The sequence below is a fragment of the Mesoplodon mirus genome (assembly GCF_964341445.2).
Source record: "Mesoplodon mirus genome assembly, chromosome: 3".
NCBI lineage: Eukaryota > Metazoa > Chordata > Mammalia > Artiodactyla > Ziphiidae > Mesoplodon > Mesoplodon mirus.
The window spans coordinates 71,481,649-71,501,708 of record NC_138978.1 but is presented as its reverse complement, the minus strand read 5'-3'; the positions used below and the strand labels follow the sequence as shown (position 1 = coordinate 71,501,708).

Here is a 20,060-nt window from a genome sequence, read left to right as displayed (position 1 = left end):
AGACTGTAGGTCCATTCACGTCTCTACAAACAACCCAATTTTGTTCCTTTTTATGGCTGAGTAATATTCCATTATATATATGTACCACATCTTCTTTAACCATTTGTCTATCGATGGGCATTTAGGTTGCTCCCATGATCTGGTTATTGTAAATAGTGCTGCAATGAACATTGGGGTGCATGTGTCCTTTTGAATTATGGTTTTCTCTGGGTATATGCCCCATAGTGGGATTGCTGGGTCACATGGTAGTTCTATTTTTAGTTTTTTAATGAACCTCCATACTGTTCTCCAGAGTATCAATTTACATTCCCACCAACCCTGCAAGAGGGTTCCCTTTTCTCCACACCCTCTCCAGCATTTGTTGTTTGTAGATTTTCTGATGATGCCCATTCTAACAGGTGTGAGGTGATACCTCATTGTAGTTTTGATTTGCATTCTCTAATAATTAGTGATGTTCAGGAGCTTTTCACATGCCTCTTGGCCATCTGTATGTCTTCTTTGAAGAAATGTCTATTTAGGTCTTCAGCCCATTTTCTGATTGGCTTGTTTGTTTTTTAAATATTGAGCTGCATGAGCTGTTTATGTATTTTGAAGATTAATCCTTTGTCTGTTGATTCGTTTGCAAATATTTTCTCCCATTCTGAGGGTTGTCTTCTTGTCTTGTTTATGGTTTCCTTTGCTGTGCAAAAGCTTTGAAGTTTCATTAGGTCCCATTTGTTTTTATTTCCATTACTCGAGGAGGTGGGTCAAAAAAGATCTTGCTGTGGTTTATGTCAAAGAGTGTTCTTCCTATGTTTTCCTCTAAGAGTTTGTCTGCTCTTACATTTGGGTCTTTAATCCATTTTGAGTTTAGTGTATGGTGTTAGGAAGTGTTCTAGTTTCATTCTTCTACATGTAGTTGTCCAGTTTTCCCAGCACCACTTATTGAAGAGGTTGTCTTTTCTCCATTGTATATCCTTGCCTCCTTTGTCATAGATTAGTTGACCATAGGTGCGTGGGTTTATCTCTGGGCTTTCTATCCTGTTTCACTGATCTATATTTCTGTTTTTGTGCCAGTACCATATTGTCTTGATTACTGTAGTTTTGTAGTACAGTCTTAAGTCAGGGAGTCTGATTCCTCCAGCTCCGTTTTTTTCCCTAAAGATTGCTTTGGCTATTCAGGGTCTTTTGTGTCTCCATACAAATTTTAAGATTTCTTTGTTCTAGTTTTGTAAAAAATGCCACTGGTAATTTGATAGGGATTACATTGAATCTGTAGATTTCTTTGGGTAGAACAGTCATTTTCACAATATCGATTCTTCCAATCCAAGAACATGGTATATCTCTCCATCTGTTTGTGTCATCTTTGATTTCTTTCAACAGTGTCTTATAGTTTTCTGAGTACAGGTCTTTTACCTCCTTAGGTAGGTTTATTCCTAGGTATTTTATTCTTTTCTTTGTGAATGGGATTGTTTCCTTAATTTCTCTTTAGATCTTTTGTTGTTACTGTATAGGAATGCAAGAGATTTCTGTGCATTAATTTTGTATCCTGCAACTTTACCAAATTCACTGATTAGCTGTAGTAGTTTTCTCGTGGCATCTTTAGGATTATCCATGTATAGTATCATGTCATCTCCAAACAGTGATAGTTTTACTGCTTCTTTTCCAATTTGTATTCCTTTTATTTCTTTTTCTTCTCTGATTGCCATGGCTAGGACTTCCAAAACTACGTTGAATAACAGTGGACAGAGTGGACATTCTTCTCTTGTTCTTGATCTTAGAGGAAATGCTTCCAGTTTTTCACCATTGAGAATGATGTTTGTTGTGGGTTTGTCACATATGGCCTTTATTATGTGGAGGTAGGTTCCCTCTATGCCCACTTTCTGGAGAGTTTTTATCATAAATGGGTGTTGAATTTTGTCAAAAGCTTTTTCTGCATCTATTGAGATGATCATATGGTTTTGATTCTTTGTCAGTATGGTGTATCACATTGATTGATTTGTGTATATTGAAGAATCCTTGCATCCCTGGGATAAATCCCACTTGATCATGGTATATGATCTTTTTAATTTGTTGGATTCCGTTTGCTAGTATTTTGTTGAGGATTTTTGCATCTATATTCATCAGTGGCATTGGTCTGTAATTTTCTTTTTTTGTAGTATTTTTGTCTGGTTTTGGTATCAGGGTGATGGTAGCCTCATAGAATGAGTTTGGGAGTGTTTCTTCCTCTGCAATTTTTTGGAAGAGTTTGAGAAGGATGGGTGTTAGCTCTTCTCTAGGATAGAGTTCACCTGTGAAGCCATGTGTTTCTCGACTTTTGTTTGTTAGAAGATTTTTTTTCCCAGTACGTGGGCCACTCACTGTTGTGGCCTCTCCCGTTGCGGAGCACAGGCTCCGGACGTGCAGGCTCAGCAGCCATGGCTCACGGGCCCAGCTGCTCCGTGGCATGCGGGATCTTCCCGGACCAGGGCATGAACCCGTGTCCGCTGCATCGGCAGGTGGACTCTCAACCACTGTGCCACCAGGGAAGCCCCGTTAGAAGATTTTTAATCACAGTTTCAATTTCATTACTTTTGACTGCTCTGTTCATATTTTCTGTTTCTTCCTAGTTCAGTCTTGGAAGGTTATGCCTTTCTAAAAATTTGTCCATTTCTTCCAGGTTGTCCATTTTATTGGCATAGAGTTGCTTTTAGTAGTCTCTCATGATGCACTGTATTTCTGTGGTGTCCATTTTAACTTCTCCTTTTTCATTTCTAATTTTATTGATTTGAGCCCTCTCCCTCTTTTTCTTCATGAGGCTGGCTAAAGGATTATCAATTTTGTTCACCTTCTCAGAGAACCAGCTTTTAGTTTCATTGATCTTTCCTGTTTTCTTTGTTTCTATTTCATTTATTTCTGCTCTAATATTTATCATTTCTTTCCTTCTACTAACTTTAGGTTTTGTTTGTTCTTCTTTCTTTAGTTCCTTTAGGTGTAAGTTTAGATTGTTTATTTGAGATTTTTCTTGTTTCTTGAGGTAGGACTGTATTGCTATAAACTTCCCTCTTAAAACTGCTTTTGCAGGATCCCATAGGTTTTGGATCATCGTGTTTTGTCATTTGTCTCTAGGTGTTTTTTGATTTCCTCCTTGATTTCTTCAGTGATCTCTTGGTTATCTAGTAATATATTGTTTAGCCTCCATGTGTTTGTGTTTTTTATGTTTATTTTCCTGTAATTATTTCTAATCTCATAGCGTTGTGGTTAGAAAAGATGCTTGATATGATTTCAATTTTCTTAACTTTACCAAGGCTTGTATTGTGACCCAAGATGTGATCTATCCTGGAAAATGTTCCGTGTGCACTTGAGAAGAAAGTGTATTCTGTTGTTTTTGGATGGAATGTCCTATAAATATCAATTAAGTCCATCTGGTTTAATGTATCATTTAAAGCTTGTGTTTCCTTATTTATTTTCATTTTGGATGATCTGTCCATTGGTAAAAGTGGGGTGTTAAAGTCCCCTACTATGATTGTGTTACTGTCGATTTCCCCTTTTATGGCTGTTACCATTTGCCTTATGTACTGAGGTTATCTAAGAGGCTTGTGCAAGCTTCCTGATGGGAGGGACTGGTGGTGGGTTGAGCTGACTGTTGCTCTGGTGGGTAGAGCTCAGTAAAACTTTAATCTGCTTGTCTGCTGATGGGTGGGGCTGGGTTCCCTCCCTGTTGGGTGTTTGGCCTGAGGCGACCCAGCACTGGAGCCTACAGGCCCTTTGGTGGGGCTTATGGCAGACTCTGGGAGGGCTCACAGCAAGGAGTACTTCCCAGAACTTCTGCTGTCAGTGTCCTTGTCCCCACAGTGAGCCACCACCACCCTGTCTCTGCAGGAGACCCTCCAACACTAGCAGGTAGGTCTGGCTCAGTCTCCTATGGGGTCACTCCTCCTTCCCCTGGGTCCCGATGTGCACACTACTTTGTGTGTGCCCTCCAAGAGTGGAGTCTCTGTTTCCCCCAGACCTGTCGAAGCCCTGCAACCTAATCCCGTTAGCCTTCAAAGTCTGATTCTCTGGGAATTCCTCCTCCTGTTGCTGGATCCCCAGGTTCAGAAGCCCGACATGGGGCTCAGAACCTTCATTCCAGTGGGTGGACTTCTGTGGTATAAGTGTTCTCCAGTTTGTGAGTCACCCAACCAGCAGTTATGGGATTTGATTTTATTGTGATTGTGCCCCTCCTTCCATCTCATTGTGGTTTCTCCTTTGTCTGTGGATGTGGGGTGTCTTTTTTGCTAAGTTCCAGTGTGCTCCTGTTGATGACCGTTCAGCAGTTAGCTGTGATTCCAGCCCTCTTGCAAGAGGGAGTGAGTGCACGTCCTTCTACTTGCCATCTTGAACCAATCTCCTTTTCCTATTTCTTTAATTTTGTATCTATATGAGACAATGGATGTTCACTAAACTTATTGCGGTGATCATTTCATGACGTATGTAAGTCAAATTATTATGCTGTACACCGTAAACTTACACAGTGCTACATGTCAATTAAAATAAAACTGGAATCAAGAAACCCATAATTTCAGAAAGTGAAAGAACTGAGTGCGCTAACAGATGATATTTTCTTGATTTTTCCCTCAATGTACCTTAATATTGAAAAGGGCAGCAATGAAATCCACTGGAGCAAAAGAAAGGCTATCTGATCAATTCTTGATGTGTTATAACTTACACAGTTTTGCCTATGTGAAACAGTACATGCACAAAACAGCCTGATACTATGTCCCTACTCAAAATAATAGTTCCACATCAGTTGTCGGTGGCTTTCCCTGTTTATCAAAGCTTCTTATATGCCATGATTGGCCAACATAACAACTGTGATTCCTAACTGGGAAATACAGCTGCCAATGCAAAACAAGTAATAGAAGGAAAGAGAAAGGAGTAACAGCACTTTATACCTTTTTTAGGAGAAGAAAGAAGTAACTGGTTTACCCAAAGGGCAAAAAGTAATTAAGGGTAGGTCTGCAGTTATGGAGACTTTAATGGGGACACTAGAACCACTGGTCACTCTGTACATTACGCAAAGGCCCCTGGCTGACGGGACAAGTGGGGGCAGAACTCCAGCCCACATCTTAGGCCTACATCTTCCTGGAAGAAGTTGAACCTTTTTCTTATCACAAATGTGCCCTTCCCAAGAGGCTACATGGGCCTTTATCTAAATAAAACAAAGGCCTTGGATGGGCTAGTGCAGGTCCTGTACTTAGAAATCCAAGTGGATAAGATATAACTTGAATACAAAAAAGGAAAAGGCAAGAAGCAGGAATTTCCCTTGTGTGTGCCACCCCAGCAATTTTCATTATACTGCTTTCATCTCTGAACTGATTTTGACTTGCATATATAACACCACTTACACTTCATTTTGTAGTTTTGTTTAACACTTTGAAATTAAGACTATGAGCCTTAATGCGTGAGAGAAAATTACAGGGCAAATTTCTCACATGTTCTGCAATTTGCAGTCTGTATATTTAGAGGTCTGAGTATACAAGTTAGGCCTGTAATTCACGTCATTCCCTAAAAATAAACCCTCAGGGAGTTTATCCTCTGACCACAGTGATTCTGCAGGAAAGGAAAAGGACAAGGTCGTAGAGTGTCAACTCTGGGCTGTCTGACATTTGACATAAGATGATAGGGTGAGGTTATTTCCTCTTGCTGCTGAGCTCTTTCAATATCGCTAAATGTTCTATCTGGCTCCTTACCAAAAGAGAAGAAAATCGTCTCTCTAGTGGTCGGGAGGTCCCACTTTACAGCTTTTCCTGTTCTCTGCCAGAGAATTTGTGCAGTCAGTACTAGGCTGGAAAAATCTCTAATTTCCCCTGAAATCCTAGGCATAAGTAAGCAGAAAGAAAGATGGATAAAATATTTAAACTGTACCAGTCAATGTTTCCACAATCTCCTGCAAACAAGTAAATTTGATTATAACTTCTTATAATTCTCAGTGGCTCCCTGTTGCCTAAAGGTATAAAACAAAGAACTTCAAGATTTATCTCCTGCCCACCTTTTTAGATTCATTTCCCTATATACATTGTGTTCCCAAGACATATCAAACAACTTATAGTTCCCTGAGCAGGCTCCACTCTACACCTTGATCCGTGTTATTCCCTGCACTGGGAATGCTCTTTTCTCACGCTCCTGGTGGACTGTCTTTCTTCAAGTGTCACACTTTTCTTTGTGTGACACCTCCACAGCACATTCTAAACACATTATTACAGCACTTACTTCACTGTACTATAAAATTTTTTAATGCCTATCTCCAAAACTAGATTCTGGGTTGCCTAAAAGCCAGAGTGAAATCTTCTTCATTCTTGTCTCTCCAGTGCCTTATACCGTGTTTGACATATACCAGGAAAGCAAATGTTTGCTAAATAAATATTCCAGACCTAAGATTCTGAGTTCATTCTGTTCAAAAAATAGATTATAAAGAGGCCTAAACACATATCTGAAATATGCAAAGCGATGCTGGTAAGCTACAAAAATTCCTGGTTTGTTTTTAAGGGCTAAATTTGTTCCTACACATCATTATAAAAGAATTTCAAAGTCCTTTGCTTCAGCCAAAAAAACAACATTTATCAAACTTATGGCTTCAGAGTTGCCTGCTAACATGGTTATTGCAAACACATACTATTCTTTACAGAATATGTAAGCATACAACAACATGGATACAACTAGAGGTTATCACACTAAGTGAAGCAAGTCAGAAAGAGAAAGACAAATATCATACGATATCACTTATATGTGGAATCTAAAATATGACACAAATGAACCTATCTATGAAACAGAAAGAGAATCACAGATACAGAGAACAGACTGGTGGTTGCCAAGGGGGCAGAGGGTGGGAGAGGGATGGATTGGGAGTTTGGGATTAGCAGATGCAAACTGGTATATATAGAATGGATAAACTACTGTATAGCACAGGGAACTATATTCAATATCCTATGATAAACCATAATGGAAAAGAATATGAAAAAGAATCTATATATATATATATGTATAACTGAATCACTTTGCTGTACAGAAGTAATTAACACAACACTGTAAATCAACTATACTTCTATTTTAAAAAAGAGAGAAAATAGGGGCCTCCCTGGTGGCGCAAGTGGTTGAGAGTCCGCCTGCCGATGCAGGGGATACGGGTTCGTGCCCCGGTCTGGGAGGATCCCATATGCCGCGGAGCGGCTGGGCCCGTGAGCCATGGCCGCTGGGCCTGCGCATCCGGAGCCTGTGCTCCGCAACGGGGGAGGCCACAACAGTGAGAGGCCCGCATACCGCAAAAAGAAAAAAAAAAAAAAAAAAAAAAAAAAAAAAAAAGAGAGAAAATATAAGCATACAAACTACAAAGCCCAATTAATTTTAAAAGAAATCTGAAGTATAGATTAAACTTTATCTGTTGTAAACCATATCAACTAAATAATATGCCCAAGAAATTGTAAGCAAGCTTCATTTGTCATTAATCAGGTTTATTTTTACACTGGTATTAAATTCAGCAATCTGGTCCTGCCCTAATAATCTAACCAAAGTGAGTAAAAAATAATCTTAATTCCTGAATGCACTGTTACAGAAATAAACTACCAAACTATGTAATGACGTATACTCTGCATGATATGATGATAAGAAAAGTCTCCTAAAATATAACACCATTCCTTGGTGTTAGTTGTTGTGACCAACTAAAGTCTAATTTTTTCCAAAATAATTCAAATAACATAAATTTCTGTTTAATATGAAAAATATATATACTTTTATTGTGTAATATTTGATATGTACAAAAACTATATATAGGGGCTTCCCTGGTGGCGCAGTGGTTGAGAGTCTGCCTGCCGATGCAGGGGACACGGGTTTGTGCCACGGTCCGGGAAGATCCCACATGCCACGGAGCGGCTGGACCCATGAGCCATGGCCGCTGAGCCTGCGTGTCCGGAGCCTGTGCTCCACAATGGGAGAGGCCACAACAGTGAGAGGCCCGCGTACCGCAAAAAAAAAACCCAAAAAACTATATATAACATAGGTGCATATTTTGAATCAAAATACTAAAACAAACATTTGTGAATCTACTACTCATTTACAGCCACTTTTCTTTTCTTTTTCTTTTTCTTTTTTTGGCTGCACCATGTGCCTTGCTTCCCGATCAGGTATCAAACCCAGGGCCCCAGCAGTGGAAGCACAGAGTCCTAATCACTGGACCGCCAGGGAATTCCCTACAGCCACTTTTCAACATTTACAAAATTATTTACTTATTAAGGAAAAAATAATATAATCATGCAGAAGACACTACTGTAAATATCATCTCCTTACCTGATACTCATGAATCTCCAAATGAATTTCATAGATATTCAGCAAAAACAGCAGCAGATAACCAAAGATAACCACATGTCCCAAACCCTTATCTTAGGCTCTTAAACAGACTGAGGGCACTTCAGTTGGGAAGTATGGGAAAGAATGGAGGTGGGAACGAAAAGTTAGAAGAAGGATCTTCTGCTTTGTAGAGGGAGCTTAAGCTCTGAGTTTTACAAAATAGCTCAGTATTGAGGTTTATACTAATCTACATGGTATTCTAACTGCTTCCTAAAAGTCTTAATCGGCCAATCAGACTATAAGTAACCTGAAAACAGGCATTTTAGTCCTTATTTCATCTGCACGTCATCACATATAAGGCATACAATAAACAGTTAAATAAATATTTGCAAGGTGACTTTTAAGCTTTAATTCGCTTTAGCAGTATTCACGAGTCCCTACATCAACACTCTTGTACCTAACTGGGAGCCTACAGCAATAGGGGCACAGTCTTTGATTCTGTGTAGTTGGCCAGCTAACTCATGGTCCTCCTTTCTACACAGCTCTCTTCAGAGGCAAAAAGACTCTAAGAATCTATCCAGAGCAGTAAGATGGGGGAAAAAAAGAAGGAAAGAAAAGAACGCATAAAGGTCGGAAAAAAGCATAAGGGTTGGAAAGAAAGAAAGAAAAATAAACAGGTTATCATTCATAGATACATGGTCTAGATAAAAATTCCAAAAGAACCTATGACAGGGACTTCCCTGGTGGTCCAGTGGGTAAGACTCCATATGCTCCCAATGCAGGGACCCCAGGTTCAATCCCTGGTTGGGGACTAGATCCTGTATGCATGCCGCAACTGAGAGTCCGCATGCTGCAACTAAGAAGTCCACATGCTGCAACTAAGAAGTCTGCATGATGCAACTAACAGTCTGCATGCCGCAACTAAGAAGTCCGCAGGCCACAACTAAAGATCCCATGTGCAGCAACGAAGATCCCACGTGCCACAACTAAGACCCGGCGCAACCAAATCAGTCAATCAATCAATCAATATTATTAAAAAAAAAGAACCTATGACAAATTACTGGTGGTAGAACTAAGAGTTAATAAGGTTGTTGATAATATTCAAATGTAAATATCAACAACATTTTAGATACCAGCAATAAAAAATTAGAAAATAAATTTAGAAAAGATACCGTGTACAATGACAACAAAACTATACGGGACCTAGGAATGAAGATATATAAGACCTCTATGGAGAAAACTATAAAAAACTATGAAAGACATAAAAGACTTAAGTAAATGAAGAGCCACATCATGTTTGTAGATGGAAACATTAATATTATGAAGATATAAATTCTCCCACAAGCTGACCTAAATATGCAAAGCAATAATCAAAATCCCAAGAGGGGCTTTCATGAAACTTGACAAGTTGTCCTAAACTTCACATGGAAAAGCAAAGGGCTAAAAAGAGCCAAAGCAATCACAGTGGGGACTTCCCCTGTGGTGCAGTGGTTAAGAATCCGCCTGCCAATGCAGGAGACTCGGGTTCAATCCCTGGTCCGGGAAGATCCCACATGTGGCAGAGCAACTAAGCCCATGCACCACAACTATAGAGCCTGCACTCTAGAGCCCACGGGCCACAACTACTGAGCCTGTATGCTGCAACTACTGAAGCCTGTGCGCCTAGAGCCCATGCTCCGCAACAAGAGAAGCCACCTCAATGAGAAGCCTACATAATGCAACAGACCCAATGCAGCCCAAAATAAATTAATTAAAATTAAAGAACTTAAAAAAAAAAGAACACAGTGAATGGACTCACCCCATCAGGTGTCAAGACTCATTATAAAATTTTATAAAGCTACAGTAATTAAGACACTAGAAACCAACGCAGAAACAGACAAAACAAAACAGAGAGTCCAGAAAAGACACACATATAAAACAACTTGACATATGACAGGGGGCATTTCAAATTAGTAAGAACAGGATACATCATTCAGTGAATGGTACTGAGGCAACTAGTTATCCAAATGTTTTTTTTTTTTGGTTAAAAAAAGAGTAATAATATACATTTAAAAAATCAGCTCCTGACTGCTTCCACAACAGGCAGAAGCAAATGATTCAAAGCATGTTGAATTATACAAAGGAAGAGCATCAGCAAAGAAATGGCAAAAGAAAAACACTGAAAATTTACTAAAAACCTGGAGTTGATTATAAAACTAAAATCTTAGAGAAAAATTTCAGTTTTGGAAGAGAGCTAGTCTGGCTGGAATATACGCGAAACAGTAAAACAAATAGGTCAGAAAAGTGGTCTGAGAACCTGGGAGTGACAAGTGAGAGCTCTGCATCACGAAGATAACTACAGAAACAAGGTACAGATTTACCAGTGGGGAGAGAGACTGGAGGTAGGAACCTTATTAGGGGATTATTAAATCCCAGCAAAATACAATGAGGGTGCAGAGAAAGGGGAACGAACGACAGCTCTATTATGGAGGCAGAATTGACAGAACTTACTAGATTACTGGATGTGCTGGCAAGGAGTATATCCACTATCATTTTTTGTTTTCCTCCTATGCATATGGCAAGACCAAGGATCAAGTAAAGTAAAAAATCTTAGCTATATCTGAAATAAATACTTCCACAAAGTATTTGTCCTTCAGATGGCAGTTTTCTTTTCTAATGCAGAGAAAAAGTAGATTTATAAAGAGCATCTTTTTTTACTTTCCCAAATAACTTTGAACATGGCTTAAATACCTTATTTCAGGAAATGAAACCTGTTACTACTAAAATATGAGAAAAATAAATTTCCAGAAACAAATAAATGCTGTCTGGAGCATAACTGAACAATATCACTGTAAAACAAGTTATGAACATGTGATAGCATCTACCTGTAACCACGTGTTTTTTTTTAAAATAAGAGCCTATTCAAAAAAATTTATTCAGAGAACTAATTACAATGAAATAAAATTTCCAACAGTATCAGAAAGAACACACACTTTGAAAAGATACCACATGTAACATAAAAGTCCAGAGTATTGGAAATGAGTTCATTTCTGCCACAACCAACAACATGATTGAACCGAAAGTGCAATAATTAAAAGAACAACCAGGACACAAAATTCATATTTTAAGATTAATCTTCTAACAGGTTAAGAAAGAGTCAAATGTGGGCTTCCCTGGTGGCGCAGTGGTTGGGAGTCCACCTGCCAATGCGGGGGACACGGGTTCGAGCCCTGGTCTGGGAAGATCCCACATGCCACGGAGCAACAAACCCCTGCGCCACAACTACTGACCCTGCACTCTAGAGCCCGCGAGCCACAACTACTGAGGCCGTGTGCCACAGCTACTGAAGCCTGCACGCCTAGAGCCAAAAATAAATAAATAAATTATAAACAGACGCCCTCTGGCGACCTACACGCAGAGGCGGGGCCAAATCCAAAGCTGAGACCCGGGAGCTGTGAGAACAAAGAAGAGAAAGGGAAATCTTTCCCAGCAGCCTCAGAAGCAGCGGATTAAAGCTCCACAATCAACCTGATGTACCCTGCATCTGTGGAATACATGAATAGACAGCGAATCATCCCAAATTGAGGAGGTGGGCTTTGAGAGCAAGATTTATGATTTTTTCCCCTTTTCCTCTTTTTGTGTGTATGTGTATGCTTCTGTGTGAGGTTTTGTCTGTACAGCTTTGCTTCCACCATTTGTCCTAGGATTCTGTCTGTCCTTTTTTTAAAAAAATTTTTTTTCTTAATAATTATTTTTTATTTTAATAACTTTATTTTATTCTATCTTACTTTATTTTACTTTATCTTCTTTCTTTCTTTCTTTCTTTCCTTCCTTCCCTCCTTTAGACAACAAATCATAAATAAATTAATTAAAAAAAAGAAAGAGTCAAATGTATAAATTGGACAGGAATACATACAGGGATGATAAGTCAATGGCATATCATCTTATTGCCTGTTTCATAGGGCAAATATGATCAAATACTGGAAATTACATAGGAGTCAAACTAAAAGAAGAACTTCAAAGAAAATGATAAGTACACAATTCAGGAGAGTGTCTGCCACTTGAGTGGACAGAGTGATATGAGTGGGAGATCGGTTAGGTGGATTCTATGGTGATAAACCATGTATTTTTAAAACAATCTTAGAACAGGCCTCATAAAAATGCCAGAATATATATGAATGGATAACAAGTGTTACCATATACCTATGCTAAAATACGATATACATGTTATCTCATTTCATCTTCACAATTCTATGAAGCTGATCCTAATATAGTCCTCCAGCTTACAGATGAAGAATATGAGTCTAAGAAAGGTCAAGGCTTGCTTAGGTTTCATAGCTAGTAAAAGTGGTAGAGCCAGTATTTGAACCCATGTTTGTTTAACTCCAAAGCCCATGTTCTTAACCACTAAGCTATACTGTTTACAACTGAAAACGTATTGCAGTCTTTTGGTTGAGTCTTCAAAAATTATCAGTACGATAACAAAATTATCATTTAACAATTATAATTTAACAACTATCTGAAAAACAAACTACAAATAAATGTAACACTTCTACATGCTGTTAGCTAGAAGAAATTGCACACAAATGGAAATGTACAGTAATATTATTTCAAGTCTCTGTGCATACCCTCCTAATTCTGTCTCACTCTGAGTTACAGTAGCAGGTGTATACGAAACACGCCAGAAAAAAAGTGGTGACCTAAACTTAACTCCCAGTGCTACGAACAGCACAGAAGGGTAGTTATGAGTCACAGGCGTCCCACATGCAGATAAAATGTGCTGCCCTCTAGTGACTTCAACACCTTGCATTTAACAGTAAGTGGTCTCTTGTAAGTGAAGGGAAATGATTTTTTTTTTAATTAGAGAACTAAAATCTTTATTTTATTTAATTATCAGAAGAATAGAACAAATAACTTTTGTTTAAGCTAGAAGTAAACTTTGTGGTGTGTAAGAGCAAATACAGAACTATACCCAATAATGATTCATTAATTCATAATGATTAAGGAAATATCAGTACAGAACATGACAAAGGTGAATTAGAGAACACAGGGTGGTTACATTTTATACAAGGAATTCATGCCTTAAAACGTAATTCAAACCCTGCCTAATTCAAAGCTACTTTGCTATAGGAATAAATGTAAAGAAATGCTGACATACAACTACTGTACTGTATTTCTTTTCTCAAGCAGAGTTTCAAAGCACAATAAAGACTATAATACGGTCTGTTTTTAAGAATGTTTTAAAAACACTAAGTATTTGTAGTAAAGCTTTTTGTATCACTATCACTTCCTTCCCAGATATCAAAAATATTTCCTATTTCAACACAGATGATAACTTGGCTTAGGGGTGCATTAGAGTTGTGATTTTAGAGCCAGGTTGCCAGAGGTTTTTTTCATTTTTTAAATAAAAGGGCTCCTGCTTCAATTCCGCTCTTTTATTTTCTTAGCATTAGTTCCAATATTTCCAGGATGCTCTGTACTAAATTAACAGCAGGAGTGTCAGCAGTTATTTGAGCTTCTTTATCACATTTAATTTAATGACCACTTGGGTGATTATATTATAGAATATAAAAAACATTCTAAAGTTAACAATAAAAGTAAAATTAACAGCACAATAATCATCAAAACCATTTGTAGAAGTTCCCATGCATGTAACCAACAGTATGGTTCACTGGATATTGACATAGCATACTCAGTATTTCTGGTTACCAGCTAAAGTGGCACCACCTTGGGTAAACACAATTTGTAATTCACCATGTCCATGAGCTTTGAAACTAAGAGATTCTTAATGAATTAAAAAAATTTTTTTTGACATTTGCATTATTTAAAATTTTTAGTATGAAGTGTTATTTTGCACTTTTTCAAATCACAAAAAATTACTTACTTAAAATTAGCTTAACAGAATCACACTGTATTTTTAACAGCTTTATTGAAGTATAATTTACAAACCATAAAACTTCCCCATTTTAAGTGTACAATTCAATGAATTTTAGTAAATGTATAGAGTTGTGCAACTATCACCACAATCCAGTGTTAGAATCATACATTTTTTAAACCGTTATTAACTTCACCTACCTAAACTAACCAAATAACTCACAACACTGACAAGTCAAAAGTATTTTTGGATCTGCTAAAGAGGATCGATATAATTTACTTTCAACAAATACACTGTTATCAAAAAAGAAAAACTCTAAGACAATTTTAAACATACTAAAAGAATCATGCTGAGGAGGATTTAAACTGTCCTCCTATAATCCACAATGTTAACTTGGCAAACTACTTACTACTTACTATAAACAGTACAAATGAATGTAAAATTAAGTAGAGCCCCCGTTTATATTTTGAATTCCAAAATTAGAGAAATAAGTTTTGCTGAGGCTCTTATACTCAATAAAACCTGACACATGTGCCTTTCAAAACTAAAATGATTTATTTATTTGCGAGTGTAAAACCAGCCATGAATACTTGATGGCAAATACCTATCTGCAAAACAGCTCAGCAATGACAATATTTCCAAATAATGTGAATTGATATTAAATCTTTTTCAAAAAAATTTCATATAATATTTTCTTAAATTAACTAGTTAAGTACATAAGTACAAACATACTTTGGCATGATATATAATAAAGTATCCCATGATTTCTTTATGATCAAGATGAAAAAAATATGAAAGTAGAAACAGTTGAATTTATAGCTTATTGCACAAGTTGCTAAGGCTACTTGGAAGTCATGCCTCAGATCTTTGACTCTGGCCCTGTCCACTTTAAAATATGGTATTGTGATATAATAAGTAATATATATTTATCATGGTTCCTGGCACAGAGCTTCTAAAATTCTTGAAATTTCCTGAGTGATAGGGGTGAGAAGAGTATCTTTTGCTATTCATAATAAGCCCCTTTCAACTATACCTGAGTTTATGTTGATGAGGTGACTCTTGGAGGATGGGGGATGGTTGCCAAAGGAACAAACCCTCTGATTAGAAAGTTGGAACTTTCAACTCCAACCCTGACCCCTGAAGGGAGAGAGGCTGGGGATTAAGTTAATCACCAATAGCCAATGATTCAATCAATCATGCCTACATAATGGAATCTCCATAAGAACACTAAACTGTAGGGTTTAGAGAGCTCCACGTTGGTGAACACAACCCGGTGCCGGGAGAATGTTGTGTCTGGAGGGGGTATGAAAGTTCTACACCCATTCCCCATACAATGCCCTATGCACCTCTTCCATTTGACTGTTGCTAAGTTATATCTTTCATAATTAACCAGTAATAGTAAGAAAAGTGTTTCCTGGAATTCTGTGAGCCATTCTAGTAAATTATGAAGCCCAAGGAGGGAGTGGTGGGAACCTCTGATTTACAGACAGTTGGTCAGAAGCATGGGAGGCCTGGATTTGCGATTGGCATATGAGGGGGGGCAGCCTTGTGAGATGAGCCCTTTACCTGTGGAGTCAGTTAACGCTGGGTAATTAGTATTTGAAGTGAATTAAATTGCAGGATACCCAGTTGGTGTCCAAAGAGAACCGGAGAATTGCTTGGTGTGGAAAATCCACTCATTTGGTGTCAGAAATTGTTAAGTAGAGGGAAATAAGTTTTCCTTTAAGCATTTTTTGTTAATGGTTTCAATGAGAGCACTGATGACGAAATAGACCAAACTGAACAAACTAGAAAGTGACAGAAAGCTAAAAGGGATGTCAAATCAAAATCTAAAACTATTTTAATTCAGAATGATGACTGAGAAATGACAATTTAGTAGGAATAATAAACATAACATCTAAACCTTGGGTCCAAAAACACAACTGTACAGGAACAAATCAAGGAAGATGTGGCTTAATAATAACATCTAACAGTAACAACAAAGAACTTAAAAGTTTTAGTTAACCATTAGCTCTACATTAGCAATGTTACAAGTTAATGTAGTCCTTAGGCTCTGTAATTATAATGTCCAGAATTTCTAGTTCAAGATGACAGAGCACAAGCATCTACTTCTCCAGACTTCCCTGGTGGTCCAGTGGTTAAGACTCCACGTTCTTAACTCAATGCAGGGGGCCCAGGTTCGGCCCCTAGTTGGGGAACTAAGATCCCACATACCACAACTAAGCCCACACGCCACAACTAATGAGCCCGCACGCTGCAACTAGAGAAATCCTCGCACTGCAATTAGAGAAGCCTGTGTGCCGCAATGAAGACCCAGCACAGCCAAAATAAATAAATAAAATTAAAAAAAAAAAAGCATCTACTTCTCCTTCCTAAAGCCCCATTAAAAATGACAGGAAGAGGGAATTCCCTGGTGGTTCAGTGGTTAGGACTCCGCACTTTCACTGCCGAGGGCATGGGTTCAATCAAGCCACGTGTAGTGGCCAAAAAAAAAAAAAAAAAAAGACAGGAAGAAAATAACTGCCTCACTGGAAAACACGGAAAAGGTATCACCAGACCAGAAATTTTAAAGAATACCTTGAAATTGGTCAATGTAGGATAAGGTAGGTCCTATCAAACCACAGCCTAATATCCTAGAGGTAAAAATGATGGTCTTCCTCAGAGAGTTCCAGAGAAGTTCCAAACTCCAACCTAATAAATATTGTTACCCTGTTCCCTAGACTTTTTATTTGTTAATATAATTCTCATAATTACTTTGTTAAATAGGTACTACATGCCCATTTTTCAGATGAAGAAGCTGAAGCTTAAACAAGTTACATAATCACACAGCTAATAAATGGTGAAGACAGAATTTGAACCCAGTTGGTTTGAATCTTGAGTTTGTATTTTTAGCTATTATGCAAATATAGGCCAAAAGGTAATCCACCAGAGTAACTCATTAAAGTGCTACACTAAATTCAGCTGGCACAGTTGGGCCCTCTCCCCCCATTCCCTCAGGTAAATACAGCAGTTCACATCTTCAGTTCCTGGATTAAATCTTGATAACTCCCTTCTATAAAACGCGTGAGGGACTTCCCTGGTGGTCCAGTAGTTAAGAATCTGCCTTCCAGTGCAGGGGATGTAGGTTCAATCCCTGGTTGGGGAACTAAGATCACACATGCCATGGGGTAACTAAGCCTGTGCACTCTAGAGCCTGCACGCCACAACTAGAGAGCCCATGTGCCACAGATACTGATCCCGCGCTCTGAAGGCCACGCGCCGCAACAAAAGATCCCACATGCTGCAGCGAAGATCCCGCGTGCTGCAACTAAGACCCGACGCAGCCAAATAAATAAATAAATAAATAAATATTTAAAAAAAATAAAATGCGCGAAGTCTGTCTAGACTGCCTAGAGGGCCTGAGAGAGGAGGAAAGATGCATGAGTTCATTGCAGATCCCCAGATAGATATGGAGGAAGAAAAAATTTAAAGGAAAGGAAGATCCACACTAAATAAATGATACCATCACCAGAAATAAGGTTCCTTACTTCCACAGCTGTGGGGATTCCAGACTACCTGCTCCAAGACATTTCTTGCAGGGAACTTTGCTACAAAGAGTTCACAGTCAATCCTACCATTCAAAGAACATGTCTGTCTTCTAAGTGGTGAGGCAATACAGCATGGTGGTTTATGGACTCCAAAGCCAGCCGCCTGGGCCCAAATCTAAGTTCTGTCACTTAATAGCTATGTAACTCTGGGGAAGTGATTTAATACCTCTGTACCTCTCTCCCCGTCTGAAAAATAAGGATAACTATACTTACCTCATAAAATTTGTAAGGATTAAGTGACATAATTTTTACTTAGAATTGTGCCTGACTCAGAGAAGAAACTATGGGCCTTAGCAAAGGTCCTGGAACATGGTGACATGCAAACAATGGTACCTGTCAAATATTAAGTCCAGGGGGAAAGGAGATAAATTAGATGACTGTTAAAAAATCTTCCAACCTTGAAAACCTATCAAATTCTTAGGAGAAAAAAAAAATTGATTTTATCAAATAAGACAAAGCAAATTCCAAAACAATAAAGTATTCACTGAAGTCAGTTCAATACTTGGTTTAAATTCACCCCTGAGCCTCTGAAGGTATTTGTTAACCTCTCTTTATTTATGACTACTAATTATAAGTTGCCTCTCATTAATATACATTAAATGTGTAAAATGAATTTGGATTTAGAGAATGAGGAGAGTTAACTGACTTCTAAGCAATTTTGATTAATATCAAATAACAGATATAACAGAACTACTTCCCTACTAGACTCCTGGCCATAGATTCAGCTCTTTGAATCCAGAAGTTCCAAAATGGAAACTTGCGATATAGAAGAACATCCAAATAATTCCCAAGAAGGAACAAAATATAACAGCTTCATGTCAACTGGAATCTCCAGGGCAATAACAGGCCAAGGCACTGCTAGGCTGCGGGGAAAAGCCAGCCAGCCTAGCAGCCACTGACAGCTCAGGTTAAGATAGGAACTTATTACAAACCTAAGCTAACCAAATGGATAGACTGATTATGAGTCCCACTCTAGAAATCCTACCCATTTAGAGTTCCAAATTAACAACAATTTCCTCAGAAACAACTTGAAGGCCCCAGAAATTAAGCCATTTGCCCAGGGGTCTTCTTGTCCAGATGCAATGTAAACCCAAAGCAGACCCTCTGGGCAATACCCAAAAAACCTTTATTACCTAATAAACTGAAGAAATCAGAGATGGATTCCACCAACCTCTATGGACAGTGTAGAAAAAAGAAACTTTGGGTATGCCAAACAGAACAAAATCTGAGATGCATATTAGAAGACTAACAAGTACAAGAACTACACATCTACATGATCTTTATCATGAGGCTAAACAAAAACTGCAAGCAGAAGATTAGAACAGTGAGGGCAAAGCCTCCATTCCTAGAATAAAAGGATAAAAGTCTCAGGTCCTCTTCCTCTTCCTTCCTTATATTTATAATTTTTTCCTACTTCTTTTTCTCTGTGGCTTTCCTTTCTACTTAACCACTTTGCTATCTCTTCTAGTTGTTCCATTCCCATTTTTACATTTGACTTCTTTTAAAATGCTTCTGCGGGGGGAGGAATTAGGAGATTGGGATTGACACATATACACTATTGATACTAAGTATAAAATAGATAACTAATGAGAACATACTGTACAGCACAGGGAACTCTACTTAATGCACTGGGATGACCTAAAGGGGAAGGAAATCCAAAACAGAGGGGATATATGTATAGCTGATTCATTTTTGCTGTACAGTAGAAACTAACACAACATTGTAAAGCAACTATACTCCAGTAAAAATTCATTTACAAAAATGCTTCTCTCTGTTCTTTTTCCTACCTACTATCATAAATGCCATTCTAATAAGTTACAAAAGAAATTGTGTAAAAAAATATATAAATAGAAACCTTTGACAAATTCTATTTGTTGACATGAATACTGTCTACTTTTCTTCTGGCCTGAATCTCCATGTCAAAATATTATACCTATGCCAAAAGCAGAGAAACTTTTAAAAAACTATTCATTCAAGTCTAATGAATAATTTTTGGTGACAGTAACAGTTTGAAAAAGCAAAGACCGAAATTAATGCAGAGGTTTCACATAACCCTCACTGTAACATATAGACAGAAATTCATAATTCTAATACAAGTGAAATCTTTTACCTAAATTCAAAATATATAAATATGTAAACATCTCAAAATGCAGCCACTTTCAGTACTTCATGTTCAGAAATAAATGTGGAAAAACTTAACAAGCCTTAACAATTTTTTCTTTATTAGAAAACAAAAATCCTCCTCAAATAAAAAATTTAAATTACTTTTAACAAAAAAAATATATAATGTAATTTTATTTTATTTCATTCTTTGGATGATTTACTGAAGTCAAGGA

At 37.9% G+C, this 20,060-nt stretch overlaps 1 protein-coding gene across 6 annotated transcripts in view; it reads right to left on the bottom strand.

Annotated features, from left to right (window-relative positions):
• Nucleotides 1-20,060, bottom strand: part of MIGA1 (mitoguardin 1) — a 95,249-nt gene that overhangs the window by 32,775 nt on the left and 42,414 nt on the right. The window lies entirely within an intron of this gene.